The 18,452-nt window shown below is 35.0% G+C and overlaps 1 protein-coding gene across 1 annotated transcript in view; it reads right to left on the minus strand.

The window, feature by feature from the left end:
* The window catches only part of drm (odd-skipped family member drumstick), a 45,892-nt gene extending 45,343 nt beyond the window's left edge, over positions 1 to 549 (minus strand). The window contains exon 1 of the mRNA XM_034978568.2: positions 218 to 549. The gene's annotated coding sequence lies outside the window, so the exon portion shown is untranslated. The remainder of the gene's footprint in view (positions 1 to 217) is intronic.
* Between the last annotated feature and the right edge of the window lie 17,903 nt (positions 550 to 18,452).

Raw genomic sequence — 18,452 nt, forward strand, 5'->3', positions numbered from 1 at the left:
CCATTAATCTGCAATCTGCCACCGAATTCCTCGCTACATTCTCGAAGTCCAACGCACAACCACTAAATTACAAGTCAGTTTCGCTTTTTTATAACCATGCATTAATATAAAATTCTTAATAAATATCCGCTGCGATATAAAAATATAAAAGTAACTAAACATTATCGAATTCCATCAGCATTCAATTATAATAAAAAGCGTAATTAAGAAGGCTTACCCATTTGTATAGTTTGCTAAGACCGGTGATTATTAAAAAAACAACCACTGCGGAAAGTGCGCGATGAAAAACTTTAAAAAATCTCTAAAACGTATAAATGAGACCGAACAATATCAGAGCTGCGACACAACTGCTTGTAAAAGAAATCAGGAAAGTATGATAGCAATTTTTTTAGCTTTAAATATGTGAATTTACAGGACCGACCGATTCGGACTGATACCAAAAAAGACATCGACAGATGACATTCGGCCGCCGAATAATTGTGTTTTACAAACGTATCGAATAATAAATAATTCAATTTTGCGGGCCGGCGATTAAATTACAGCCTTTATCCATTCCGTATGATGCAGGCGACAATAAAAATGCAAATGACGTCCAACGATGCTGTTATTTACGGTGCTGACACATTGAGACAATCCGCTGAGCGGCTGCCACACAAGTCTGTTACACATACTAGCCGGGGCCGCGGCTCTGTTCGAACATTGTAATGTATCAATATTTAAGTTCTTTTAGTCTTATTTTTTAAACCCAACACTAGCATATAATTCAAACATACCAATCAAGTTCTTGATAAATTAATTTTAACTATCTGAACAACAAACTGAACAAAAAATGATGAAAACCTACAGCATGAAAGATCTATGGATAGATAGGTACCTATATCTCTTGCAAAGGTTCCTTGTAGGAACTTAGGAAGTAGGAAAGCACACGACGCGCCGTGGTGGTCTCCTTTTTTTCTTTGCCTATATAATATTCTAGATTTTTTAATTTAAATAATTTAATAGATTAGATTTTATAAATAGACGTCAGCGAGGTGGCTGTGTGTAAGAAAAAATATTTTTTATTTTACGATTAGGTGTTTAGCAAATTACTATACCTACCTACCTAGTGCATAATATATTCTGTTGATTAGAGGTTTTGTATCAATTTAATGACTCTACCTACCCGTCTAATAAAATTAGTAAAAACCTCTGACATCACGCTATAGAAATGAAAAAATAAGATTCATTCTATAAAACAATGAAGTCATAGTAGCTTCTTACCTGCAGGATATTTTTTATTCTGTGGCCATAAATATCTTTTATCTATAGGCGTTTTAAAAACTACAATCAATGATTCACTTTTCAATGAGTCGCTAGTCGTGCTACGCCTAATAACACACGGAACACACCTTACCTATTGCTGATTAAACATAGGTAAAATGATAAATGATTAGCCATACCGATTGCTGTGTTCTATGAGTGGATAGATAGTAGGTAGGTAGGTACAGTAACGTATCAAGAATTGAGGGGCATCCGGTAGGCAGGTATAAAGTTCTTACAGTTCAAGAATGATCGATGATAGTAGGTACCTTACTTACTTAATGTACCTACCAAGTACCTACATAGAAATCGAATCGACTGAAGAATTTTTGGTTAACAGCTGAAGACTGATAAATAAGTAGTATTGTGTAAAAAAAAAGAAAAACCGACCAAGTGCAAATCAGACTCGCGCACTGAGGGTTCCGTACTAAAATCGTATTTTATCGACATTTTGCACGATATATCAAAAACTACCTATGTAGAATCAAATCTTGTAGATACATTGAAAGGTGCCCAGCCAATGAGGTTAATTTCAGATACCTATCCCTGAGTATGGCAATCTGTAGTCCGCGACAGGTTGAGATGTCGATAGGGGTATGAGGCGGGGCCATCTCGATTTGCGACTGTAGTGATGTGTTCAAGCTTTATGAACTGTAGGTTAATCTGCCAGGTACATTTCGGATTATCATTCACCAGATATTTAGTCTCTCAATCTACAGCTATCTAGGTATGTTGAATGTTTCTGAAAAGATCTTTTTTCAGTGGAGAAAATGCAAAAGGTACATATCCCACACAAAAGCGGGTACTTACTCACTTTCTCTGCTAGGATACCCACTAAAAACTCAGCAGCCAGTCTGCGTCAGGAATGAGGCATCTCAGGTATCATTATGCGTCTGAAACTGAAAAAGACCTTTCTAATAAATCTTTGGTAGAGTGTAATAGTAGGTATACCTACAACTGTTAGGTACCTACATGCTTTGAGGTTTCTCATCCAGTATTGTTTTTAATTTAAAAAAATTAAATGACTTAAAATGACGAATACGAGTCTACGCAGCTACGCTTAGACGTATACGTAGGTACGTGTCCCTTTGCATTTAAAAAAAACCGGCCAAGTGCGAGTCAGACTCGCGCACCGAGGGCTCCGTACCTACAGTCGTATTTTTTCGTCATTTTGCACGATAAATCAAAAACCATTATGCATATAAATAAATAAAAATTTGTTTTATAATGTAGGTAGGTACAGGTAAGCCCTTTCATATGATACCCCACCTGGTATATTAATCTTACCACTTAATTAGTTGTTCATGAACACATTTTTTTTGTAATGTCAAATTCACGGTTTTCGGATTTTTCCCTTTACGTGTGCTATAAGACCTACCTACTGGCCAAATTTCATGATTCTAGGTCAACGAGAAGTACCCTATTGGTTTCTTGACAGACACGACAGACAGACAACGAAGGGTTCCTTTTTCCTTTTGAGGTACGGAACCCTAAAAATCACAGAAAAAGGTTACGTTTTTAGTAGGTAGGTAATACCAACTCATTTATTTTTGACGCAAAAGTCTCAAAAGCTTCCAAATACTAAAAACATAAAAACTGAAGGTGTAAAATTTTATGGTGTTTTGATGTTGTCATTTATTTTTATTATATTTAAAGCCTAAGTGAGGCTTGACATATTTTAATGCAATAAATGGGAATTACTTGACAAGAGTACGTGTTTTTTTATTTCATAATAGGTTACACTCCTGAATCCTGATGTAATGCATTACGTAGAGACAAAAGGATAGTGCCGACTTAGTATTTAGGGCCAAAGCACTACAGAAGGTAAGTAGGTACTTTTAGACAGTTTAAACTACTGCTATTTGAACTTTTGATTGTTAGTAGGTACTTAGGTACCTACCGGAAATCGGAAACTACGTACCTATCGTTTACATTTTCTAATCTATACATTATTATAAACACGAAAGTCGTTTGTCTGATTATCTGCTTATTTTTCATGGCCCATCCGTTTAAGCGATTTTGACAAAATTGGTTTAGAGATAGCTTGCATTCTGGGAAAGGACATACCTAGGCTAATTTTTGTCCCGGAAAATCAAAGAGTTCTCACGGGATTTTTGAGCTCCTTAACTTCCTAATATATTTTTAAATATCAAGTCTACAGACAGGACAGTCTTTCCATTTTATCATAGTCACATTTTATTTAGACAAGTGAACTTAATGACATTGAATAAAATTCAATATTTTTTCAATTCCCGATTAACTTGGAAGTATACAGCTAAAATAGATTTAATCTATTACACCTGGTCTGAGATTAGTGTAAGGCCAGAAGCATTTCTGTGACACGCACCGCCCAAACATAATGGCATAGACGCCTGAGTCAAATCAAAACGATTTTTTTTGCCTTAACTAGAACACATTAAAAGACCCAACATTAGCGTACAGTTTCCGAAACGCTATCCGAATTCACTGAAAACTAATATTGATTATGCTTGACACATTTATCGAGATATCATGTTGCTGGGCTCCTATACAATTGTGTTTTTAATTACTGATTCTATGATCAATCAAACCACAAGCAAACAACAATTTACTTCCACACTATACTTAATATCCATATCCATACTACTTAATACTTATGCGTTTATAGCGTGGTTTGAAGATTTCAATCAACGCGCATCAAATAAGCAGCTTCGGTTCGTGCAACGTGTTAAAAGTATGCTTTTGGCCATATCCATGTGGTCTAAAAGTCTAGTATTATTTATGTATATTTTTTCGGTCTTACATAAATTATAATTGAAATGTCACCAAGAACGTTTTACAGACGTTTTTTGTTGTCTTATTTCCTTCCTTATCTAACCTAACCCCAGATGTTTCTATTTCCATTGGCCACAAAGAGGCGAGATGCCAAAAAATCAATTTACCGGTTATTTAATGAATGTATTATGCAGATTTCATCGATTTAGTTGGGCGAATGTCGATAAATCTACGCGGGCGAGACAAATAAGTCATAACATTGGAGAACGAGGTAAGGACAAGGTTATTTGTTTTCTGGGTATCGATGCAAGAATCGACTTGTTGCCACATAAAAAATAGGTTTATGCGAATTTGTTTGTTTGTTTTTGGTTATAAGGTTACAAACTAAAAATGCGACCCGCTTTACGGTGGCGTTAGGAAGGTATAAAATAATAAAATCAACCACTTAAATGTCTAAATTGGAAAAGGTTTCTCTCTGGATGGAAATGTAAATTAAAATAATGTAGAAAGGTGTACCATACATTGAAAAATATTACAAAGCTGTTATAATCACTGTTAGAAAAATACAGGTTACTTTCGCCTTGGTAGGTTGGTAGGAAATGTGGTAAAGACACTTTTTTATCCAAACATTTCGGCCCGATCAAAACCACGGATGGGGATACAATATTATGTCGACCAAATAGGTACCTATATTGTTCTTTGCCAATTTCGTATTAATGCGCTACAAAATATAACAGCTTTGAGATTTAAATACTCACCTAAACACTTTTAGGTGATTTTAAAACACTTCAACGGGCTGTAATACGATCCGTTGCATCTACATAATTATTTGATATTATTGATTTCCATTGAGTTAGTGTTTAATATCAATATTTCGTTAATAAATTAGCTGGTTTAGTTTTCCCTTTTTTTAATAGTCATGCCATACATTTCATTCACAGATGAAAATGTTATAAGTATTTGTATATTTTTTGTCTGTTACTCCAACAACACCAATAATATATTTTCTTTGTTTCGTTATTTCGTTCTTTCTTTATTTCTTTCTCATACATATCAATTAGGTATCATATTCATTTAGCTTGCATCTAAAATTAAAATAAGATTTAAAATCATTATCATCAAATGAGGTAAAAACTCATTGTTACCAAAAAATCCCTGTAGGTACCTTTAGTATCACGTGATTTAGGTATTGAAAATTATTTATTTAAGTATTTCGACAAGTTCAACGGATGGGCCGTGAGAAGCTAGCAAACAGACAGACACACTTTCACAATTGAAGGGTTGTAAGTCTAAAGGGTCTAAGTGCCAAAAAATCAAAAATCAATATTTTTACGAAAATACAATCTAAGTGCCAAGCCTAACAATATCCAAATGGATCCAAGTGCCTGTTTCGTTTAAAATTTTACCCACACACAAATAAAGTTATGGCGGGGTCTAAGTGCCAACGAAGTTTCGCTCATAAGGGTCTGTGTTTGGGTGCCACGGTTGCGGGTGGCGGACGGCTGTTAGTATGGTGTTATTGTTTATGTGCGGTTAGTTGACTAAATTACGCGTTTAAAAATGGACATAATCAGAAATGAAAATATTCAGAGAAAACGAAAACTTTAAAAAAAACATGCAGTTATTTGGAGTGATGCAGTATAGGGCAAAATAAAAATAGAATGGTTCTTTTCGCCTTGATCTATTTAGTAGCCAAATTATAATACTTATGGTAGGCATGAATTTAGAAACCAAGTGAAAAGGGCCCACAGTAAAACAATATGTTTATGTCTGCACAGTCCTCAGAATTCGAGTAGCAATTCCCCAAAACTATTGCATCAAAAACCAGTCGCACTTATGACCTTTTTCTATAAGCACGCCACACAAACACCCAAATGTGCGCACAACCGTGCAAGAAAATTCGATCATTAAGGTGCTAAGCGACTTTTGGCTTTTGACTGTACTTGGAGGATGTACCGACTAGGTAAGTTAACAACGGAAAACGTGTGCCCAACCGCACAGGAAGTCATTGTTTGCGTCCGACAAAGTTACAAGACATACTTACAGATAATAATTATGAAATAAACCATTAATACTCAAAGAATCAATACTTTTTCTATGAATATTGCGAAAAACGATAGGGTGCCACTTTGAGTCACAGATCTCTATGTCACAGAGTCATGGACTGGAAAAAACCGGTCAAGTGCGAGTTGGACTCGCACATGAAGGGTTCCGTACCATTCTACAAGAAAAAACACTTTTTCATGACGACCATTTTGAAATTTTTATTATTTGTTGTTATAACGGCAACAGAAATACACATTCTGTACCAACTCTCTACACCTATTACGGTTCACGAGATGCAGCCCGCTGACAGACAGATGGACGGGGAGACAGATGGATAGCGGAGGATTAGTGATAGCGTCCCGTTAGCGCCCTTCGGGTACGGAACCCTAACAATCACGTTCTAGGGTTCACGTACTAAAATTTAAGAAAATATAAATAAATTAAGCTCACAATAGCATAGGTAATTTGAAAGCTTGTAAAAAATTATACAAAAATACATAGGCTGCAAAAATCATAACCCGTGGCTTCGCCGTACTCGGGTAAAAATACGATGACGACGACGAATGAAAGTAAACATTAAAGAAAATTTTCTTGAAAATGGGAAAACTACCATAGTCCTATGGTACAACCGATTTCTTAATGAAAGCTCTACTGGTGAACAAACTTTTCGGCGTAATAACAAGCCTCAACAAAAGTGAAGACGGTGGCCCTATCCCAACCTATCGTTAAGCAATGCTACCTGCCTATTATATTTAATTAGGGCTTAGGTATAACTTTTTAGCCACTTTTTAGTTATTAGGACGATGATGTGAGGTATTTAAGATTTACTTACATTCAGACGCATGACAAGTACCTACAATTTTCATGACTCTAACTTTTTATTTCATGATTCTGTTTAAAAAAATGTAAAAGTCAACATTCCTCAATGCGAAATACTTACTACCTTCCTACTTATCATCATCATCATCATCAAACCATCGCTAGCTCACTATTGAGCAACGGTCTCCTCTCAGAATGAGAAGGATTTCAGGCCATAGTCCGCCGACCGCCACGCTGGCCCAGTGTAGTTTGGCAGACTGCACATACCTTGGAGAACATTATGAAGAACTCTCAGGCATGCAGGTTTCATCACGATGTTTAATTAGGTACTTGCTTAAAACGCACATAGCTCCGAAAAGTTAGAAGTGCGTGCTCGGCTCGGGTTATGTGATAGGTTGCTTAGGTGAATCTGGATTACGTAGCTACTAGCTAGGTACCATGTGGTACCATTTACTATAACGTGTTAGCTTGTACAGTAGGTAAGCATACTATAGGTACCTACTTATACGGCATCCATTAGCATTTTAGAAAGTCTAACTTGTTTGCATTGGTACTTTACTTTATTGAAGGCGGAAGGTGAAACGAAGCGGAAAGGTAAATGCATATTGCATACCTAATACCCTCATTCCTTGAGCTTATTCGCAACCTGGGTGGTCTGTGGAATGTCTGGGAGTGACGTTACCAAGACGCTCGATTGCGGTAGAATGACAGCTACAATGTCACGATCGCAATCACCTCTGTTTGGTTGACGCTCGCTCACTATTGGCTATAATGCATTGGTGCAACAAGAATCGCACAAATTCTAGAAATCACAACAAATGGGATTGTAATAATGATTGATGGAGGTTTTACGAAATTAACGAATAGTTTCAGTGACTTTGTCCTTAAAGGACAAAGGGAGAGAAATTTTAGTAGATACTTACGTTTGGTTCGAACCTGACGACCAAACAAACGACTAAAATAATGTCGTATAGAAGCAGGCGTTACTTTGCGGAAGTCCATGATATACAATGAACCAAAAGCTTAATTTGCTGTAATCCGCTGAAACAGGTCGAACCTGTATGATGCAACATGCAGCATGCGAAATGCAACGCCCGCCCTCCCACTGCTAACCATGCAGGAAAAGCAGCCTCTCGGCAAGCAATAGGTACGCGCCACCACCACGCAGCACCACACAAATCCTAAAACACACTCGACGCACGTTTCGCCCCGACACCGGAGCATCTTCAGGAGATGTAGACCTTACAATGCACAATTGGTTGGTTGCACTATTGTCGTAGGTATACCTACTCCTAGCGCAAGCTTTAGGTACGCTAAGTTGGAGGGGAAGGGTGCAAATTAGTCAGCATAATAAAGTCGGCTAAAATTCTTTTTAAAAAAACTTTCGCGCGCTGCAGCCAGTTATCAGCTAAAATACCTAACCGACCTGTACAAGGGACTGTCTATATGAACTCCAGATTATGAAGACATTATCTTTAGTAGGAAAGTAAGTGAAGTCTAGAAGGTAGTGTCTGCTTGAGCCATAAAAACAAGACACAGACATAATATACTGGCATAACGGCACACACTGACGTGGTCGGTGAACATGACGCGCGCGCTTATTTCTCGACTCTAGTATCATAAGGTCGGATGTGTACTTCCGACCAAACTCACTTTTTTACATAAAGGTAATGAGCATTTCGGGCTCTTTCTGCCAAGCTGACACCAGTATTTCTATCTCTTTTCGTTGCAAAGATAAATACATGCATAATGTCGTATCTGAACACATTCTAAAAATTTGGAGAACCATAATTATATTTTTTGACTTGCGTATGTATGCACCAAAGCAATGGAGAAAAATGATAGGTGTATTTTGAGTTCGACCATTATGCTACGAAATAAGTTTATTTGTAATAATAGCTGGTACTGCAGTTACGCACTTCTGCTTCTAAAATATGTAATAATTTTGTTAGGTAAAATCACAACAGATGTTATGCTTCGAATTTTTTGTATTAATATTTGGACTGTGAATTATTTAAGACTTTTTGCCTTGTAATAAAAATAATTTTGCAATAAAATTCATGGAAGTAAGTTGAAATAAAGCTTTTTGTTTGTGACTACATTAAAGTTGATGTGATTAATAGGTAAGAGATCCATCCTATTTCACCAAAATTTTAGACTAAACTGCGGGAAAAAAGTAAAGAGCCAGAATAAAGCTGAAGACATTTTGAAAATGTAGACTAGAAAATCTTTTAGGACCACGAAAATCACACCATGGAAATCTAAAAATATATTATAATAATACCCCACTAAGCAAAAACCGTGCATTTATGGTGTTTTATATGAATCATAGTTCAAATCATCAGTTCAAAAATTTATTGCCCTAGTTTTTAAGGTAGCCTTAAAAAATTAGAGTACCTAATCAATTTTTTTCTTCTTTACCCGTCTTATAATCGACCGGTTTTGATATTAATCGAGAGCAGAAATTATAAGGCACCTACAATATGTGATGATAGTGATTCTAACGAAACATTCCTAATTATAGGAAGCTTTAGATTATGTTAATTTAAATATATATGTAGTATAAATTAATTTATTAATTAAACAACTAATAAAAGTGAAAGTAAAAAAAATAAAAAACTTAACTAAAACACGAAAGAAACAGTTTAAAAAAGTATCTGTTAAAAAGAACAGTCGAAACAGAAGCAATGGAATTTTCAAAAAAGCAGAAAGTATTTTTTTTATTACAAAAGTGGCAATGCCGGATTTGACTAACAGTAAATCCTTATACCTGCGTAGTTTCTGCACCTTAAAAACGATTCATGATGCTACCAGCAGTGTTGCTACTTTAATGTAGTCTGAAAACATCAGCTGCAGCGGAAGGAATAAAACAGTATCTTGTCTTATTTCATTAATCTACTAGAGAAGAAACAAAGTATTCTCGAAATTGTTGAAGAATTGACTTTGTGGTCTGATAATTGTGTCGGTCATAATCGGAGCATGATAATCGTTATGGCTTACTTATGATTATTATAAGGATTACCACACTAAAAGGTGATAAATCACAAGCTTTATGCTAAAATGCAACATGTACCTACGTGGAGTAAGATGTCATCCATGCACAAATAGAAAAAAGGGAACAGCTGAAAACAATGCAGATTACTAAACTAAGAGATTGGTCACAGTTTACAAGAACATGCGAAGGAAACAAAACTTTTTGATAAGTTTGATTTGGCACTACAACATATTTTTAAAGACCACATCCCTTTACAAAGGTGATATATCAGGACCGTTTGTTATATCAAAAAAAAATAAGAACGGCGGGGATTTTCAGATTTCGGAATATATTACCTGGCTACAACTAACGCAATAATGCTGGGTGTTATTATTTTATAAAAACTACTTTAAAGAAGACTTTTTTGTATTTCATTAGTATGTTATAGGTACATATGTTAAATATCATAAATAAATGCAGGTACCTATTATAAAATAATGTATACAGTTGTAGGTAGGTTCTAAATACAGTTGTTGTTACAGGTTGACAGTGTGATTTTATCTGTATTTTGTGAATATAGGAATGAATTAGTGTGAATGTAGGTACGGGAACGAAGGTTTACTACATTCACACCGTACATTTCAGTAATAGTTAGTCTTACGACACACCGATTTATTCCTATACCAACATCCAAAGTGGTAACAGTGATTAATAAAACTATGAGAAATTCATCGTTATTCTTTCTGAAGATAGAATCCTACCTCAATATTCAAGAATCTCCTCGGCAATCTATTATCAGAAGTGGTACGAAGCAATCTAAATGCTCACAATAATTCGGCAAACAAAGACGAAGACACGAAGAAACGACGAGTGACTCATCCTATAGTGAACCGCTGCTGCTACATCAGAATAATTATTATTGAGCGACGTTGTATCTGCGACCGGACGAGTTGAAACTTGTACTGAAGGAAGGCGAAATAATGGAACGATCAAGAAGTTCTGCGACCTGACGAGTTGAAATTTGTACTGAAGGCGAAAGAAGAGATAAATAGTACGGTCAAGAGGTTCTGCGACTGGACGAGATATACCCTAACTACCTTCGGTAAAGGCGAGTGATGGCGCGGCGGGCGCTGAACCGGAACCGGCACCGCCACCGCCGCGCCGCGCGTCGCGACCGTTCTGCGCCGCCGCAACCGCGCTGCGCCGCCGCGATTGTGCGGGCACCAGGCTGCCTTCCTGGAGCGACTATAGATGCGGCACCATACGGCCGCCGCCGTTTGAGCTGGCGAGGGTCCGAGCATCAAGTAGGTACAGGTATCGCACGAAGATACATCAGGTCGGTAATAAAACATTTTTTTTGGGTAAATTATAGGGACTGCGCAATTATTGCAATCTTTTATAAAGCCTGGTTAAATCATTAATGTAAATGTAGGTAAATAATTAATAATTATGCAATTGACTTGGTATATCAAAGAAAAACGACAGCCCATGAAGCTCATTATTATTGCATACTGGTAGGAAACTTGTAGCTATAATACAAAAGAAAAAGAGGGTATCAGGATTCAGGATACATATTACATACGTAATTACCAAGAATGGCAGGTAGGCACCTACTTTAACGTTAAAAGTCCGATATCAATATTTTCGTAATCGAAAACTTTTAATTGATTTTGTTTCATCTTATTTCGCAATGATATTAGCTATTATGAGTAGGTAGGTACAAGCTAAGAAAGGAAAGTCGGTTCGCCATATTGTGTCGTTGTAGCAAACAATATGATCATATTAGGAAGGGTTAAAAAAAAAGTACTTAGTTACCAACATATAAATATTTACACGAGAATTATAATTGATCTCAAATGAAAATGAACACGAATTTGGCTTAATTTTCGGGATTGCAATTTGTTTGCTATCTACTTACTCATGGATAGATGCAAAGTCAAGGTCAAAGTGTTTGTGTTTACTTAGTGTAATTAATTTAGGCGTGAAGACTAATAGGTACTCGTGCTTTAAGTTTTTATATAACCTTAAATAATGTCAGTTCTTATACAATATTAAATGATAATTTAATAAGAACGAGGAAAAAAAAAATGTTTTGTTTGCAAAATAGGTACCTAGGTACTTATTCCTTGCTAATCACGAAACTATGTTGTTAATCGATGCTTTGGGTGCATTTCACCCACTTATTATTTACTTACGCCATTCGTCCGTAGTTTTTTGGTCTATAGTCACCATTTAACCCAATGTTGGTATGTAATTTAACCTGTAATATAACCATAAACCAAAACAGAAATAAAATAATCTTTATTATTTTTAGTAAGAATTTGTTGTAAGTAGTGAATTTTCTGCTAGTGACATTGTCGATGAGTTACTTTTAGACACGAATTTTGTAAGAATAAAATCTATAAAAGAATGGCTTGAAGAAAAGAAATGAATAGTTATAGTTTAGCGCGAATGCGTAGGGATTCCTCTGATTTAAAAAGGAATCTTATGCATTACAACAATTAACCATAAATAGATAATTATTGAGGGATTAATTGACCCTGCTCAGTAGTGGGCTGGTAATGGGGTGATCATGATGGTGATGATGAGTTAATTGATGAAGAAGTTTAAATAAATAAATAAAAATGCGAATAACCTCGGAATATTACAAACAAGCTGTAGTCAATTATCGGGTTTAGTATTTAATTAATCTGGGCAGCGCCTCTTTGCACATTACTAATCGTCTAAGTCGTCAAGAAAAAAAAAAGTTTGCCCTCTATAGGAGGCGTGGCTGACGTGGTCATTCCGATTTAAACTACATACTTACTTACTCGTACCTTCTCTTTATGCATTGATTGGGTTGAAGCAAATATTACCGCATACTTAATTGACTATCCGCATGTGCACGTATCCTATATTTCAATTCCATAATGGTAACATTTTACAGAACTACCTGATTTAATTATTACATCAACTCTGATAAGTCATTTAATAGTTTGTCATGCAATTAAATGCCTGTAATACCTACTCTTCAATATTGATGTAGGTAGTTTTAATAGCGGAAATGTTAGATCATACCTATGTCAGATAAAGGCTTATAGGTTATTAGTGAAGTGATTTACTTAATTAAAATGAAATGTAAATAGCCAAGAGTATTGTATATAGAAGGGTGTACTATCAGAACAGTAGTAGTAAAGTATTGAAGTAGAAAAAAAAACGCGGTTTGTGAACATTGAATATGGCTGGAATTAAAGATTATGATGAGGGTCAAACTCGAACAAACTTTTATATTAGGTATACTTACGAGTAATTATTAAAAGAAACCAGTTGCAATTAAATATCAAGATTAGTGTCGTTTCTTGGATACCGACACTAACTTTTGGGTTTGAAATTTCCACTAAATGGGGGCAGGTTACTTGAAACAATTTATTTAGAACTTTTCTGCAATAGCTAGGCTATTGTCTGGTGCTCGGTTACGGTAAAATGACAGCTATTGGTGACTATCACAATCACCTCTGATCGACTGATACTCGCACACTATTGGCTACAATGCATTGTTGCAACAAGAATGACATAAATTCAGCCAATCACAACAATTGCGATTGTAATAGTGATTGATACAGGTTTTCGGACGATTCTACAAACAACAAGAGGGTGGCATTATTTAAATATTAAAAGAAAAAAAAAAATCCAACGCTGATTTTTGTACAATATTATCCGGGGGTTTTCATAATGGATTTTCCAAAATTAGTCTCCTAATTCATATTTGAAACAAATTCCATAATTTAAAATAGAATAGTCATTACAAATGAAAAATGGCTTGAAAACTCTTGATGTGGTCTGGTTGCTTGATTAAAAGTCGATTTAGAATTATTAACGAACTCATCTTTTGATCAATAAAAATAATGTCTGATTTCAACGTCTACTGCTGATCCCAACATTTGACACATCTGTTCTGTGCCCGAAGGCTCTCAATACATGAAATAGTCAATATAAATAGAATTTAGTTCTAAAAAAAAAAAACGGTTATACCGAAATGAGATCTCTATAAAAGTTTAAAGACTGAAAGAGAAACTTTTGCCGAATAACACAACGGATTCTCTTAGAGAAACTAGCATTTTAGATAAATTATTAGTACGATATCTCTAGTATTTATGGCTCTAATATTGCTAAGGCCCAATTTCACCAAGGGTGGCTTTGTCCGAGAATAACTATGTCAAGAATAAAATTAACCGCTACATTTGCTGTTGGATGACTTATAGTGCGTTTCACCAATGTCCTACCTATCTTAAATTAGTCATTCTATGAAATAGAGTTTTGTTAGCTGTCCATAGCATGATTGAAATGATACGAAATGAAATGATTTATTTTGCCAAAATATGTGAGTAGCAAAGTAAATGATGGTACATTTTGCCATTTATGTATGGCGTGCAAAATATGTGGTTAGACTTAGTGCTTACCAAAAAAAAAAAAAAAAAAAAATGGAATGACCAGAACGATTGAATAAGTCAAATAATTAGTAAATATCAAAAACTGAGATTATACATTATACATCAGTTTGAAGTATGAATAGGTATTTGTCAATGTCGATTGACATTGATCGTCTTATAACATGTCTTACGTTACCATGGTGACGTTATATGTCATTTTGATTTTATCCAATAAATAAGCCCGATATCCCTTAAAATTCGCCGGTTTTTGACATTTTCATTATTCTTAGGTATTTAGTGAGATGAAAAAGTGGTTGTTGGAGAGTAACTTACGACTTTATCCTGGGTATAAATAAAATTGATTTCATGATGAGGAAACGGGCTACTTCTGAGCAGAGTAGAATATTCAAACAATTGGCATGTTGATCATGGATCACAATCTTGAGTAATCACAGTGATTCTTAGATGATGAGACAGGCTCGATGAAAGATTGAACTGATTTTTAAGCTTATTCACACTATGATTATTTTGATGTAAGTAAGATTATGATACTAGGTATATTATGATGTTTAGATATTTTTGTGTAATAGTATTTGATGTTATATATGATTAAACGATTACTTTGATTTCAATACTACAAATATGATCCTATATTATTATTATGATGTTTTACTATTTTGTGTAATAGTACTTGACGAATGATCAAGGAATTACTTTGATTTTAGTAATACGATTATGATACTATAAAATTATGAAGTTTAGATATTGTTGTGTAATAGTATTTGATGAGTGGATAAACAATTACTTTGATTTTAGTAATACGATTATGATACTATAAAATTATGAAGTTTAGATATTGTTGTGTAATAGTATTTGAAGAGTGGATAAACAATTACTTTGATTTTAGTAATACGATTATGATACTATAAAATTTTGATGTTTAGATATTGTTGTGTAATAGTATTTGATGAGTGGATAAACAATTACTTTGATTTCAGTACTACGATTATGATACTTTGTTATGATGTTTTGATATTTAAATGTAGTGATATTTGAAGTTATATGATTGAATGATTACCTACTTTGATTTCAGTTGTACAATTATGATACTTATTATGATGTTTTGATATTTTTGTGTCTTGTTTTTAATGAATGGTATTTGATCTGATACTCATGATAAAACGTGTGATGCTATTATTGTTTTTGATGGGTTAACAATCGTTACATCTGGGAGTCGTACACGGTCGTGAAGTCTTGTAGCACGATGAGCTCTTGACTTGACGGCGAGGGGTCCGGTGCAGATGGGTAGTGGAGTCGCGTTACATCTGGAAGTCGTACACGGCCGTAAAGTCTGGTAGCACGATGAGCTCTTGACTGGACGGTGAGGGGTCCGGTGCAGATGGGTAGTGAAGTCGTTACATCTGGAAGTCGTACACGGCCGTGAAGTCTGGTAGCACGATGAGCTCTTGACTGGACGGTGAGGGGTCCGGTGCAGATGGGTAGTAGAGTCGTTACATCTGGAAGTCGTACACGGCCGTGAAGTCTGGTAGCACGATGAGTTCTTGACTTGACGGTGAGGGGTCCGGTGCAGATGCGATTAATTGGATTGGAAAGCGAGGGTGGCCCAAATTGGGTGAAGTCCTCGATGCAATCCAGATTATTTTTCAGAAGCTGTACACGAATTTACTTTAATTTAATTTATTTATTTTTGAGGAAACAAACAGTTCTAGTTAAATGGATAGTTAGTACATAAGATTATAAAACACTTAAACCTAAATATTCCAATGAAAAATTAATACTTATTACAAAATTATGTCTACTGCTAGGATGTATTTGGATTATAATTTCATGAAATGAGGAGTAAAAGCAATTAATATAAATAATATTTAATTACATAATTATGATTTACTTAAAAATTATAATGTACATATTGCTGGAATTTTGTGATATTGTTAGGTATAGGTAATACTATGAAAATAGGTAAAAACTGTTATGTATAATAAGTTTGAGGACAAACTTAATGTAGTTAGAATGGCCGAATGTTAAATATCATAAATAAATGCAGGTACCTATTATAAAATAATGTATACAGTTGTAGGTAGGTTCTAAATACAGTTGTTGTTACAGGTTGACAGTGTGATTTTATCTGTATTTTGTGAATATAGGAATGAATTAGTGTGAATGTAGGTACGGGAACGAAGGTTTACTACATTCACACCGTACATTTCAGTAATAGTTAGTCTTACGACACACCGATTTATTCCTATACCAACATCCAAAGTGGTAACAGTGATTAATAAAACTATGAGAAATTCATCGTTATTCTTTCTGAAGATAGAATCCTACCTCAATATTCAAGAATCTCCTCGGCAATCTATTACATATAAACTTAAAATTCTTCCCCGCTTTCGCCCAATATACGACATAATGAGAAACCATTATCCACTGTAAAATATAACCAACTTTTGCAGTAGGTACCTGCTGATCTCCATTCTTACTTTACGTACCTAATCATTATAAGGAAAATCAGGCTATATTGGCATGTTTTAGATTTCTATATTGATGTAACCGCAATGTATGCAATTCCACAAAAAATGTTTGGCCCACTGTAGGTTTCTAATTACTTTGTATTTTTTTTCCAATTTTTGGCCGTTGTTTTTAATTAATGGGCTTTATTTGTGAATTTGTAAATGTTATTTTCATTCATTCAGAAGTCACAAGGTTTACACGGATGCAATGGTCAGACTATCGGGCGAATGCAATTATTATGTTTCAGATCTAACTAATCAGTTTCAGAAAAATCAGATAGGTACATTGTTGCTATCTCACAAAACTCCTAAATGATTTTTGTGAGATAACTACTGTGATCTTTTGTCCGAATATTACTTATGTATAATCAGTTAAGACGTATTATGAAATATTAAGTAATAGATCCGACTTTTATTTCAAATTTGTAATAGTAAAAATTGCAGCCATAAAGTCGGTTTACAACTTATGCACACAATTTTTTAGCACAGTTACGAATATTACCAGCATAAAGTCGCATATCGTCCATTTTGAAGAAATTGTGAGTTTATATTTTATTTATTAATGATAAAGCATTTCTAGTAATGGTTAATGATAGATACAGTTAAGTGTTAAATATTACAAAAACAACTGAAATTGTATCTCTAGTAGTTTAGAAATTATGACCCGATTTCCCTAGCATTTTTGTTTTGGCTCTCCTGAAAAGTAGCAAAAATCCACATCCGACCTTATGATACTAGAGTCGAGATTTATACCCCCTTTATATTGACGTTCGTAAAGCGAACCGCCTGTATAATAGGAGCAACTTATTGTGAATGTTACCGTCAATCTGTATAGTGTGGTATTGTATAGAATAACTTGGCTTTCTACCAATAGAATAACAAACATTCAGGACATGTATAAAATACTTACTTATTTCTTACTTTGCTTTCAGGTATTCGATGAGACCGACAAAACATCATATAGGTAGGTATGAGTGACAGAGACAACGCTCTACAAAGCTGAAATGTCATTCTAATGGCCGATGTACATTACTTTCTGCCGCGTACTGTACCTATAAGTACCAAGGTCGAGATATCTATAACTAATGTAAGTAGGCATGTAATACCTAGGTAAGTGCTTACCTATAGGTACTTACTATAGCAAGTGGCTATAGAACCTACCTGGTAGAGCAGTGAGCGGTGCATCGGGTTCCCACGCTACGCCCGAGGCGACGGACAGACTGAAACGTGTCCGATCTGAAACAGGCTTTAAACTAAAAGAACTAACTACCTATGTAGCTATCTTTGCTGAGAATATAAATATTATGTAGTTAGTTCAAACTTGACTAAGTAGGTACTTACTCACTTTTGAGAAAAATGCATACCTAACATGCTCCAAATATGAAATCTATCCATTAATATCTACCTATTAATCCTTCAAAATCGGTCTTAACTACAAAAATGCCTATACCTAAAATCTCTTTAAAAACTAAATAATTTTGAACTACTCAACTACTACTATCTATTAAAGTATCTACTATATATTATTCTGCGCTACTAACTAAGTATTGCATGCATAGGTTACCTAAAGAATACCGACACACTTACTGGAAAATTCCGAGCAGATAGGTAGGTACGCAATCA

This window comes from Maniola hyperantus, chromosome 19 (assembly GCF_902806685.2).
Source record: "Maniola hyperantus chromosome 19, iAphHyp1.2, whole genome shotgun sequence".
Lineage (NCBI taxonomy): Eukaryota > Metazoa > Arthropoda > Insecta > Lepidoptera > Nymphalidae > Maniola > Maniola hyperantus.